Source organism: Jaculus jaculus, chromosome 17 (genome assembly GCF_020740685.1).
Source record: "Jaculus jaculus isolate mJacJac1 chromosome 17, mJacJac1.mat.Y.cur, whole genome shotgun sequence".
Classification (NCBI taxonomy): domain Eukaryota; kingdom Metazoa; phylum Chordata; class Mammalia; order Rodentia; family Dipodidae; genus Jaculus; species Jaculus jaculus.
The window spans coordinates 9,193,913-9,207,788 of NC_059118.1; the positions used below are offsets into that span (position 1 = coordinate 9,193,913).

Sequence of the window (13,876 nt, forward strand, 5' to 3'; positions counted from 1 at the left end):
AGCAGACAAGATGGACACTTCAGAATTCTACAGTGCAGGATTGCAAAATAAAGAAAAAAAAATAGAACAACAAATGTCCTTCGGACTATGGGATCGCATAATGACTGAACCTCATGAATGTAATAAGTGTAGTGATGACAGCGAGCCTGGTGCCACCAACTTTGGTTTGGTAGGTTTATTTAGGTGACCTCGGTGAGGAGGTTCCCCACAGATCACAAACACTACATCCATTCTGCCTGTCTTCCTCACCACTGGGCTGGCTCAAGCCAGGATGTTAGGATCACCAATTCATCAGGATGACTCCCAAAGTATGTCGTAAATGTGGCAGATTAGATTTTATATATTTTAGCTTCACAACTCATAATTTATGAGTCCTCCCCATTGAATACAGAGTGATGGAGAAATATAGGGAAACGGGGAGAAAAGGGTTAGATCATCTCATTTGAATCAGACAAATGAGGACCTTCTGAGAAGACAGTGTCCACAAATTTATGGAGTCAAAACAAGAAATAATTACAGTGTAGAAATGGCTGATGCTGGGTGAACCTGCTTCCTTCCTAATGTTGGTTGGCAGCTTCTCATCCTGATTATTCCATCTGGAGATAATTGTGTGATATCATCCATAAAATTAACTTGTAAATCAACTCAACTAGTGAACAGGCCAGCAAGCTGCTGAGAAAACCACACATCAGGGAGGGGAGGCTACTCATAAGACCGGGAGATATGGGAGTGGAATGAAGGGTGAGAGACCATGGAAAGGGTGACCCTCAGTGTGTCCATGTGCTCTCTGCTGTCAGCAAAACCAGCTTGTGCCCCAGTAACACCAGACAGACAGCATGCTTGTGAACTGGCAATTTGTGACCAGAGACTCATGTTCTCTGTTCATGCATTTTATTATTATTATTTATTTTAGGGAAAGCTGGTATGAGCTATGGATATCTGAGCCACAAACATTTATTTCTTTTCTTTTCATTAAAGTGGACCTTTTTTGAAATTATTTATTTGCAAGCAGAGGGAGAGATAGAGAGAAGAGAGATAGACAGAGAGAGAATGGGTACGCCAGGGCCTCTAGCCACTGCAAATGAACTCCAGACACATGTGTCCCATGTGCATGTGGCTTACGTGGGTCCTGGGGAATCAAACCTGGGCCCTTTGGCTTCGCAGGCAAATGCCTTAACCACTAAGCAATCTCTCCAGCCCAAGCATTTGTTTCTTTTCTTGATAAATTAATAGTCATGGAAAAAAATACTGTCCATATAACAAAGTCATCAATAATAGTTTTTGATCAAATCACTCCTACAGGCTCGCTTTTGGAAGATATGACTATTTGAAGAGTAGAGTGCAGATTTTGTCAGGAAGCAAATCTGCCCTTCTCAGACAGTAAGAGCTGCACAAAACCCAAGCCGTTAATGACGATTCATGAAGAGGTGAAGTCATTAAGATAAGACAACCACTCATGGGTACATGACCGAGGGACTCTAAGTAAATGTAAGTCAGACAACTGCCCATTCGTGCTTATTGTTGCATTAGTCATTTCAGCTGAGAAATAGAACCAGCCTAGATAACCGATAAATGGAGGAAAACACTGTACTTGTACAAACCAGATGTCTTAACTTTGTGTGCCTGTGTTCAGGTCTCTGCCTTCGTCAGCATGCATATATGTGTGCCCATAGGCGTGCACACGCCAGCATGTGCCTATGGAAGCCAGAGGACACGTTTGGGTGTCATGTTCAGGAATTCCATCTATGTGGTTTTGAGACACAGTCTCTCATTGGCCTGGAGCTTACCAAGTAGCCCAGCACGCCACAGGGACGCTTCTCACTCTGCTTTCCCGGGGCCAGGACGACAGGCATGCATCACTCCAGGCCTAGTACCTAGTACTGTCAGGTGAGTACTAGAGATTGAGCACTGGTCTTCACATTTATAAGGCAAACTAGCACTTTACCAACTGAGCTATCTGCCCAGCTCCTACAATGGAGTTTCAGTTTCATTGATTTTGTTTTCAGCCAGCCATAAGGAAAAATAAAATCATTACATTTGCAGCAAAAATGAATGGAACTAGAAATCACTATTAAGAGAAATAATATTCAGAAAAACAAATGCTACATTTTCTGTCATTTGTGGATTGTAGATTTAATTGTGTGTGTGTGTGTGTGTGTGTGTGTGTGTGTGTGTTATTAAAGTAGAATTGTGGCCAAGAGAGAAGAGGAAGTTATCTTAAAGAGAGTGGGGGCTGGATAGATGGCTTAGCAGTTAAGGCATTTGTCGGCAATGCCAAAGGATCCTGGTTCAATTCTCCAGGACCCAAGTAAGCTAGATGCACAAGAAGGCGCATGCATCTACAATTTGTTTGTAGTGGGTGTAGGGCCTGGCATGCCCATTCTCTCTCTCTCTCTCTTTCTCTCTCAAATAGATAAATAAAATATTTAAAAAAAAAAAAAGAGGGTAGAGGGCTGGAGAGATGGCTTAGCGGTTAAGCGCTTGCCTGTGAAGCCTAAGGACCCCGGTTCGAGGCTCGGTTCCCCAGGTCCCACGTTAGCCAGATGCACAAGGGGGTGCACATGTCTGGAGTTCGTTTGCAGTGGCTGGAGGCCCTGGTGTGCCCATTCTCTCTCTCTCTCTCTCTATCTATCTTTCTGTGTCTGTCGCTCTCAAATAAATAAATTAATTAATTTAAAAAAAAAGAGGGTAGAGAGGGAAAAAGACCTGGGTGTATAATTCCTCTGATATGAAAACAGAAAGGAAGTGAATAAGGGGAAACCAGGAGGGGGAGGGACTGGGGAGCGCAGGGCAAGAGGGGCCATAAGAACAAGGCATGACAGTACACGTGTATGGAAATGCCATAGTGAAGCCCTCTGCTTTGTAGAATAACTTTAATAAGAAGAAAGATCCAGAAAAACAAATATAAAGCCAGACGTGTAGTGTAAAACTTTCCCGTTACTTCGCACAGGTTTGCCTGCCATGACCAGCAAGTTGGAGAACTTCCAAGGTCAAAAGCTAGCCCAGGGTCTGCAGAGATGGCTCAGCAGTTAAAGGCACTTGTTTGCAAAGACTGTCAGCCAGGGTTCAATTCTGTAGTATCCACATAAAGCCAGATATACAAGGTGGCGCGTAACATCCAGAGTTCATTTACAGTGCAAGCCCTGGAACACCTATACTTCCTCGCTCTTTCTCTGTCTGTCTGTCTGTCTGTCTGTCTGTCTGTCTCTCTCTCTCTCGTAAGCCACGTTCTCTCAGTCTCAAATAAATAACTAATTCCTTTTAAAAGTTAGCTTCGTTTCCCTAGTAGCTCAGGTTGGAGCACATGGCCACAGGGTGGATGCTTGTGTTGAATCACTTGCGATACACAACCTTACCAAATTTAGAGATCTCATGGGGACCCCAACAATGCAAGGTCCAGCTATATGCAAGAGTCTCAGAATTTTTGAAACAACAACCATACCGGATGCTGGGAAGCTGGCTGCTCAGGAACATCTGTGGCCAGGTCACCGAGCCACCGAGCTGTCATGTGAAAAGAACAGCAGGGAGGCTGTGCTCTTTCCTGTCTCCGAACAACAACAGGAACCAGAGAGCAAGTCACCAGCTTTGAGAAGCACATCTTTTGTTTTCTTAATTGTATTGAGTCCATACAATGCACACAGACTGCACTCTATGCATTTATAAGTGTACAGACCTAGTTGGTTTGGGACAAATCTAAAATGCGTATTGATCAGATGATGAAAAACCTTCATCGAAATCAATACGATTCTGCTCTTCTTTAATTATCTCCTCCTGTCCATCTCCTGCTTACCAGGAATCTTTGTCTATTCTGTCCCCTTCGGTCAGGCTTAAGTAGAAATTAGACAGGTGCATGGATTTTGTAACAATGAATAGCCCTACAACCCTATTTTCATTATTCTCATTGGATCAGAAATCTTTCCATTGGAAACGTTAGGGACTCAATCTAGTCTTTGCAAAAGAAAGAGTCGATTATGAAAAATGGATTCACATTAAAATTGAGACAGCTTTCTCTGGCAGAGGACTATATCAGTCCTGTAACCTTACTATTCGCGTGCATGTTACACCTTTGGGTGCACTTGTGTGCAAAATGTATGTGCATATGAGTATGTGCGTGCAGAGGCCAAAAGATGAGCCTGGATGACATTCCTCTGGAACTGTCCACCTTTGTCCAGTGAGATGGGATGTATCCCTGGACCGGAGTTCTTCAGACAGGCAAGGCTGTCTGGCCAGCAAACCCAGGGATCCTCCCTTCTCTGCCTCCCTGGAGATGGGTTTGAGGCGTACACCCGCACACTGGCTTTCATTTCATATGTGGGTTCTGTCTGCAGATGGACCTCACTCGGGTCCTTGTGTCGGCACAGGAAGCACTTTACTGGTTAATCCATCTCCCCGGCCCACTTCTCCTAGTTTCTGTGCCTTTCCTTCTTCCTAACTCTGCATCCATCTCTATCTTGGCCAACTTGTGTCTCGATTCCATTTTTCTCCTTTTGATGCTATCCTCAGCTATGAGGGAACAGCCCTGCTTGCTCCTCGGCATCCATGACTTCTGAGATCACGAGAGCACCTCTTTCTCAGGGATGCCAGCAAATAGTGCAACGCGCTGAACTGTGTATCAGGGAAATGTGGGAGACAAGGCGAGTCTCCTTGATGGGACCCAGACCACATGTCATGTGTCAGTCCTGTAATGATGAACTTTATAAAGTGCTAATGCTATGAAATGAGGCACGGAAATCTGCTTTATAAGGATTCCTCTGATGGACCATGAAGAGTAGAAATGCTGACGAGTACAGGCATGGCACAGTGAGGGTTTAGTGGTGAAAGAATCAGAAAGGCAATGGGTGGGAGGGATGGCTCAGTGGTTAAGGCGCTTTGCTGCAGAGTCTAAGGACCCAGGTTTAGTTCCTTAACACTCACATAAGCCCGATGCACAATGCAGCACATGCATTGGGAGTTCATCTGCAGAGCCAAGAGGCCATGTTGCATCCATGTGTGTGCTCTCTCTCTCTCTCTACCCCCACCCTTCTGCTTGCAAATAAAGTATTTTTAAAAGAATTAAAATGGTTAGAAAAAAAAGTTCAAAAAGCATGAACTAATGAAGCACCCAATAGATGGATGGGGGCCAAATGAGGAGCAGTCAGGGCTATATTGACATCTCCAGGGGACAATGGACCTTGAGTGTGTTCTTACTTCCTAGGTGTTTTGAGGAAACCCTTCAACCTTCCAATTAAACATCTTCCCACATCTGCTACCTCTTCCGTCCCATCCATTCCTGGCAGAGCCATCTTAGAATCGCTTATGCCTTACATGACACTTAAAAAGGACCTAAGTTAGTCCTCCTTATTTTTTAATATGGGAGGATTATTTATTCCATCTTTTTGTTTGTTTGTTTGCTTGTTTGTTTTTTCAAGGTAGGGTTTCAGTCTAGTCCAGGCTGACCCAGAATTCACTATGCAGTCTCAGGGTGGCCTTGAACTCATGGTGATCCTCCTACCTCTGCCTCCCCAATGTTGGGATTAAAGACATGTGCCATCACGCCCAGCTATTTATTCCATCTTTTAAGCTAATTTGTCTAAAAAAAAAAGTCATTGAAAGTGTGGGTATTACAAATATTTTATTTTTTTTCTATAAACATCATATGCTGTTGTTTAAAGATTTTCAAAATGTTAGTTTATGAAAGACAGCCTGTAACAGCTACCTGCAAGAGGACTCTAGGAGAAGCCTGGCTCAGCCTCTAGCTGGAGTGTGCGGTGCCCTACAGAGGGCCAGAGAAAGTCACCAGGAGCAATAAAACTTTATTCATAGTTAGTCAATATTTTTAAAAAATACATTAAATCATATTATTATTTATCATGATGATGTGATCTTTTGACAACCTCATCAATTTATTTTATCCCCTGTGGTGTAAACAGAAGGAGGGGGCTCTTGGGAAGAGAGAGAAATTGGGGTGGAAGAGAGCAGATTAGGGTACAGGAGGGAGAGATGAGAATCACAAATCCAAATTGTATTTCAAGTGCCAGAATAAATGATACCTAAATCTCTGTATTCCAACTAATAAATAAATAATTAACCAAACAAAAACTTGTCTAAATACAGTGCTACAGAATTTCCCAGTTTTTGTTTGTTTGGTGGGCTTTGTTTCCTTGCTTGTTTTTTTTTGTTTTTTTTTTTTTTTTTGCCTTTGACAAACTGTTCATGAACTTTTCTAAAAAGTCAGTATGAGTGTCTCCTGTTGCATCCTAGAATTTCAAGGTTCAGGGTGCTGGGAAAGTGGCAGTGTTGAATTTGAGTATCTGATCTCTCAAAAGTACCTGCCTTTCTATCCCTGACTTTTCAATATCCATCTAGTGGATCACTCCTCCCCATTCCAAGCCTAAAGCAAGAGCGTTAGCAGTGAACCCCACTCTTCCTTGGTCATGCCACCTCAGTATGCAGTGTCAACATAGCCACTGATATATGATCTCCGGGAGCCTCTGATGGCAAAGGACTGCCTTATCATTATGCCCCCCATGGGGATTGAGTACAGCATCCTCTTTTTCTGAGGGTCCCAGCCAGCAATAATGACTCCTGCCTTCAGGTCTTCCTGAAGGAAACACCTCTCCTTGGAGAGACTGGCTTCAGTGTGTACCATTCAGCCCAATGCGGTGGGAACCAAGCTGGTAAGTGACAGCATCAGCTACTGCTTGGGTATGAGATGCCAACCCTGAGAGGCAACAGAAAGTGTGACCGGGAACAGGTGAAGGCTTGTCAATCACTTGATGGCAATTTCAGACCCAGTGTTTGATCCAGAGTCTGCCTACTTCCCAAACCACGTGGCTGTCAAATTGCACAGCCATGATGGTGGTCCCTGTGGAAACTGCCCTGTTCTGCCAGTCTGGGGTGATGGCATCTGGTGCAGGTCCAGTTCCATGAAGAGATCTACTAAGATGCCCACCATCTTTCCTTCTATTTTTCTTTTTTTGAGACAAGGTCTCACTGTGTAGCCCAGGCTGGCCTTGAACTTGCAATCCACATTTGAAGTGTGCTAAATAATTTATGAAATGTGCCACTTGATTCTTGGTATTCTGTAAATATGGCCAATAGGCCAACAATACCAGCTTCACTTGCTTGCTCGTTAAAAATGCATTGTCTCTGGCCACATCTCTACCTCACTGGATCAGCCTGCATTCAATCAATGTCCCAAGGCAACTTTATGCACCTTGAATTTGAAAAGTGGCCCCCTAAAGCTAGTTACTAATTAAGAGAACGCAATTTGTCATTAAGATGACTTTTTATCTCTGGCTCTGAACACTTAAACATATACAATAGCATCCCCTTACCCATGAACGTATGCCAAAGACACCTGCAGAATGCTGAAGCTATTAAACTGTTGAACCCTATGTAAACCATGATTGTTCTTTTTCTTCTTTTCTTACGCTCCCTCCTTCTCTTCCTCTCTAGATTCCTTCCTCTTTCCTTCCCCCCTCTTTCTCCCTTTCTTCCTTCCTTCCTCCATCTTTTTTAATGTGGCACTAGGAACTGAAAGCCTTGCAGATACTAGGCAAGCATTCTACCATTGAGCTACATTCCTAGCCTTTAAGTTTTTCTTTTCTTTTTTACTTTGAGACAGGTCTTGCTAAGTGACCCACTTGGCCTGGAACTCATGATCCTTTTGTCTTAGCCTTTTGAGTGATGAGAATACAGGCTTACCTGTTTTCCCCCTATGGTTACAAACCAACAATAGGTTAATTTGTAAGTAAGGCACACTAATATCTTAATTATAGAAGAACTAGTACTAAAATAGAACAGCTGTAGAAATATATTGTAACAAAAGGAATGTGAACGTGGTCTCTTTGCAACTTTCAAAATACCGTATTGTTCTGTCTTTACTCTTCCTGATGGGATGTGAAATGATTCAAGGTGTGCAGCATGCAGTGAAGCCAGGTGTGTTGTGCTGAAATGTAACCCTATGCTTCCGCTGGCCTTCAGGTGACATGTCTCACAAAAATTGTTCATCTCTTGGGGCTGAAGAGATTCCTTAGTGGTTAAGGTGCTTGTCTGTAAAGCCAAAGGAACCACGTTCAATTTCCCAGGAACCACGTAAGCCAGATGCACAAGGTGGTGCATGCATTTGAGGTTGTTTGCAGTGGCTGGAGGCCCCTGGCATGCCCATTCTCACCCCCCCCATTTATCTCTCTCTTTCTCTCTCTCTCTCTCACACACACAAACACACACACACACAAATAAATGAAAACAAAATTTTTAAAACAGAATCATTCATTTCTGAAATTTTCTGTTTAATATTTTTGACCCATAGTTGGCCTCAGAAAGCTGACTGGGGAATAAAGCTGTAGGTGAAGTGATAATGCTATAATATATAAATAAATTGTATAGTATTTTAACTATATTATTTCAGTAGCATGTGTCTATTATTACTGAGATATCTTCATAAGGATATTTATTTATTTATTTAGAGACAGGGCCTCCATATGTAGCTCAGCCTAGCCTGGAACTTGTAACTCTTCTGCCTGAACCTCACAAGTGTTGAGATACATGTGCATATCACCATGCTCAGGCCCAAACTTGAATTTATTTATTTATCTATCTAACTATTTATTTATTTGGGACAGGGAGGGACAGAATGAGAGAGAGAGAGAGAGAGAGAGAAAGAGAGAGAGAGAGAGAGAGAGAGGCAAATAGAGAGAATGGGTGCACCAGGGCCTACTAGCCCTTGCAAACGAAATCCAGACACATGTGCCACCTTGTGCATCAGGTTTTATGTGGGTACCAGAAAATAAAACCTGGGTCCTTTGGCTTTACCAGCAAGTGTCTTAACCACGTAGCCATCTTTCCAGCAAAAATTTGAGTTTTAATGAGCAGAAATATGTGACCAAAATTTTTGGAGCTCATTGTTTAGATTAAAACTCTGGCATTCAAACCTTCATAAAGCAGGCTCAGAGAGGAAACAACAAGGTCAGAATGCTCTGGCATTCTGGGACCAAGTTCAGCAGTACCTTTCCACCATCCACAGGTAGTGAGGACGAATTAATGATCTATGAATAAGAGGATCGTCATGAGTTCAAGGCCATCCTGAGACTACATAGTGAATCCCAGGTCAGCCTGGGCTAGAGCAAGACCCTACCTTGAAAAAACAAAAAAGTAAAAAATTAACAGAGAAAAAGAAATGTGATTCCTCCCATTCCACCCGATTTTGCAGCTGAAGATTTATCTTTCTACACAAATCAACCCATATGACTGTTTGTGGCTGAAGGTCATGTTCTCCAGGCCTCTCATAAAGACTGGAAATGTTGCTATGTTAACCCAACCAAAGGTGACACCAAAGTGACCCTGGGAGATATGAAACCATTGATCTATCCACAACACCCCATCAGCAGGGGCCAGGAGAGCAAAAACGATAAGTCTAGATCTTGTACCTCTGCAGGCCTAGGAAGTGTTTCAAAATGACAGCCATTATTGCCAATGGTGTCCTATTTCTGCTCGCAGTGACTGTGCAGGTAGGAGACGGGAGGCAGCTGCACCTCCCTCCGTTCCGCACCCCTTCCTCACTCAGCTTCTGCTTTGCTCCCGGTTCTGGGAGGAGATCTGGCATCCGAGAGAAAGCCATGAATGATGGAAAGCCTCAGGTGAGACTCCAGTCAAGCTCCTTGCAGGATTTCCTCCCCAGACTGCCACAGAAAGCGCTTTGTTCTGCCAGTGGGAAAGGCTGATTTCAAAATGTGATCCCTTTCCCCTCTAAGCAGAGGGGAGACTAGAAAAGGGCCGGGCTCTTCTTGGTAGTGGAACCTCTTTTTCGCATATGACATGGGGGCAGAGTCATGGGCAGAGCAACTTCAGTTAATGAAGCATCCTCTAAGGCCCCTAAAAACCCCATACCTCCGTAGCTGGTGCACTTGAGGTCGGGGAGGGGAAGGGGGGGAGAGAGAGAGAAAGTGAGAGAGAGAGAGAGAGAGAGAGAGAGAGAGAGAGAGAGAGAGAGAGAGAAAGGGAGTGATCTGATGAGAATCTCAGACATCCACAGTTCCTGACCTCACCAAACCCAGCGCTTTTCCTTCTGGCTGTGTGTGAAATGACATTTTGCAGCATGTGTTCTGTTGTTGGGGACCTTTGGCCAGTGGGATGGAGCGGAAGTAACATACCTTGAATGACCTGAGATTTGATCACGATGCATTCTGCTGGGTCCTCTTGGTTCTTCTCTTACAGGGAACCTTGGAGAGTATGACATGATAAAATGCGGCACCCCCCCTCACCCCAACCAGACACCCCTTCTTCCATTCTGTCATGGCTTAATGTCCCCAGAGCTTCATGTGTTTAAACACTTGTTCACCCGCTTGAGGTGTTTTGGGGGGGAGGTTATGGGACGTGTAAGAGGTAGGATTTACCTGACGGAAGTGGGCCGCTGGGGGAGGGTCTTAACATCTTATGGCCCAGTCTTACTTCCTGTCTGACCTTGGCTCCTTGCTCTGCATGAGCCACAGCCTCGGGCAACTGCTGCCTCAGCCAGCAGTGACGCTGCCAGCCATGCTTTCCCAGCACGCTGGACTTGGATCTCAAACCACGAGCCTAACTACACCCTTCATCCCTTAAGAGGTAACTTTCTGGTGTTTCCTTGGAAAGTTCCAAGAGACTGTTAACCCTTTGTTGGTAAACTGAGAGCTGGGGAGTAGCAGGAATATTAGCACACCCTGAATAATGTCTCTGAGATTGCATTCATAATGTCCCCCAAATCTCTGAGTCACTGATCTCTTACATGATTCTCTGTCATTCACTGAGACTCTACAGTGCTTAAGTTGTTTCATCACCACATGCACTAATACTTCTTTCAAGAACCTTCTAGCACAAAATCTACAATGAAATTTGCTTAGAGAGAAATCAGTGCATAAGACACACCTACCTTTGACATCCTGGCCTTCCTGTGTAGTGCTGACAATGAGAATTCCAGGAGGAATAGTTTTCAATTGCCTTTTTTTCCTAACATTATTTTGAGGGAATCTCAAAGCAGTGATTATCAATGGGCCAGTTATAAAGAAATGGGTGGGGGGGAACAGAAGTGTTTCTGATGATGGAACTGGAGGGCTTCACTTGAAATGACCCACTCTTCAATCCAGGGGACTGTGTTCTGTGATTGCATTTAGACATACCTTCATTGAACAGGGTTCTTTGGAAAACATCTTTAAGTCAGACCTGTGGAAAATCATTCCCTGTCCTCATTAGAACGGCCGTTTCCCTGCAGGCTCTGATGCCACTTCAGCTCTCAGATTCTTTACTTCCATTTTTCTTCATAACACTGTAGCCCAGCACATCCATCTGGCCACAGAAAGGATATAATAGAGCATATTTTCAGCATGACCAATTAGATGTGCAGCCTCCATTAAGAATAACAGGGCTTAGACTCCCAATTCTTCCACCATAAATCTGGCCTTTCCCCTTATAAGCAACAGATGGGGTTTCCACAATGGCTCATTACCTTCTGGCTCAGCTTTGCTGCCAGAAATGAAATATAAAGTTATTTATGGATGGAGAAAGATGCATAAGTCACTGTGGATTATTTTCTGCCCGTTATTTATTTATTTTTTTGTATATTTAGTTAGAGTTTTCTATCGCTCCAGATGAGCGAGTTAGAGAAAATGGTGTGTCCCCACTGGGAAAGGAGATGGATGTCCCTTCAGATCAGGCGCTTTTCCTGATGGCCACAGATCTCTAGAGGGTTATACTGTGTTGCGTGCAAGAAATGGGAACTGGTATATCTCCATAGAGATGACGCCTATTTCTCAAAAGATCCTCCGGCTTCTGACAGGCCATCTTTGGCAAATCTGGTCAGAGGGACACCAGGAAGGGTTGCTTAACTCCCATGACATGTTTGAAAAAGTAAAATGAATGGCTCCTTCAAGGAATGACAATTTGTTCCAGTTATTGGCATCTGGGTCAGACAGAGATCATCCCTCTGACAACTGTGGCAGAAGGATGGTTGGCACCATAGAGTTTGCAGCAGTTTCCTCCTACCTGCCGGGACAAGATGCCTGACCAGACACAGCTTCAGCTTCAGGTTCTGAGGGGAAGTCTTCTCAGGGTAGGGGACGCGTGACAGTCCTGAGCAACAAGCCCGTGTCACATCTCCACGTCACTGGGAAGACACGGGTCTCAGATTGCAACTTGGCTGTGTTACCCCAAAGGCTTCCCCCAGAGTTGAACCTTCTCCAAGGCCTCCTCTTCCAAAGACACCATAACATTTCAAAAATTTGCCTCCAGGTAAGATCCCAGAGTGAAAAAATAAATACCTAAGCTTACAGGGGATATTTCATTGAAAACCATCCCAGACATTTTGTGAAAAGTCTATGGTGCACAGATGAAAACCCATGAGGGGGAAGAAGAGGGATGGGGAAAAGACCAAGCGTCAGCGCTGAAGGTAGTGGCACTGTGTCATACCCTGTGACAAGACTTCTGGCCAATTCTGTGCTGGGAAATTCCACGCCTCAGTTTCTTCATCCAAATTAAGTAATAAGAATAACGATATCTTAGGACTTGTGAAATGAACCCATATTTGTAATGCCTTCTCAGTGAGGCCTGCCATAGAGCAGGCATCACAGATGGAAGTTTTGTAAAGGGACGCCAGCCATCAGTAGACAGGAAGGCCTCTGTCTTTTTGTTAGGTGCCACAGACTTCCAAACAGGAGCACATTCTTGCCCCTCATCCTACAGGAATTGGCACCCTAGTCAGCCCAAGTTCTCTCTTGGGTTTTTCTCCTTCTTCTCCTTCATCATCTTCTTCTCCTTCTTCTTTTTTCGTTGCATACAAAGAATATACCTGTCAGTTGAAAACGTGAATGACTCTCAAACAAACATGTCCTTGCCCTTTGTGACCTGGACAAAGGTGACAAGCAATAGACAAGATGTCTTTAATACAGAGCGAACAGGAGAGGAGCACAAAGTGAGCCATCATAATTCTCTTAGGTCTTGGCATAATTATAGTTTTGGTAGTTCAGGGTCTTGTACAGACTAGACAAGCCACCTACCACTTGGATATATCACCAGAGAGCTGCCATTGATTTCTAAGGCAGATATCCTATTCTCTTGCTGAACTTTACCAGTGAGTCAATGTGGGGGCAATGTGGGGGCAGAGGAACAAGACTGAAATCAGGCTAGATAAGATTTATGACATTTGTAATAAGAGAACAAACCTTACTTGGAGAACAACAATCAGAATTTATTAGAAAGTGCAACTTTCTATGTTTTACCTACCTCAAGACAGACTAAACAAACAGGTTAGGCATGAGGAAGAGAAAAGGCCATTTATAGAAGGACACCTAGCCAGGATATACCCCATGTGTGGTAGTTTGAGTGTAAAATGTCCCTCATTGCCTCATGTGTCTGTCATTAAGCTTCATGGTTGGCCTCCAGCTGGTAGGGCCTTTGGGAGGCGGAGCCTTGCTGGAGGAGGTGTGTGACTGGTGGGGCCTTTGGGAGGCGGAGCCTTGCTGGAGGAGGTGTGTGACTGGGAATTGACTTTGAAGTTTATTAGTTCAGCCCACAGGTGGTCAGAGCTAGCTCATTCTTACTGTCCCTGTCCTGCTTCAGATATATGAAGATGTCAGCTTTCAGATGGGTGTTTTGTCTTAGCAAGGAGAAGATAACAATAACATTTAGCAAGGAAGTATCTATCTTGGGGCTAATTCTACAGACCGAGCATGAAAATCATGGATCTAAAGCTCAGAGGTGAAGGTTAACTCATAGTCCATTCAAATGAGGAGGTTTCAGACATTGCCAGGATGATGCTGATCACAAGGCATCACTTTCCTCCCAGGGTGTCACCAGCTGTGATGGTAAAGACACTTGTTCATATTATTGGGACAAGCCTGACTCCTCAGTGTCTGCTCAGGTTTCA

At 44.1% G+C, this 13,876-nt stretch overlaps 1 pseudogene; it reads right to left on the reverse strand.

Annotated features, from left to right (window-relative positions):
• Positions 1-6,251: 6,251 nt before the first annotated feature.
• On the reverse strand, positions 6,252-9,448 carry LOC101602815 (annotated as a pseudogene).
• Positions 9,449-13,876: the final 4,428 nt, after the last annotated feature.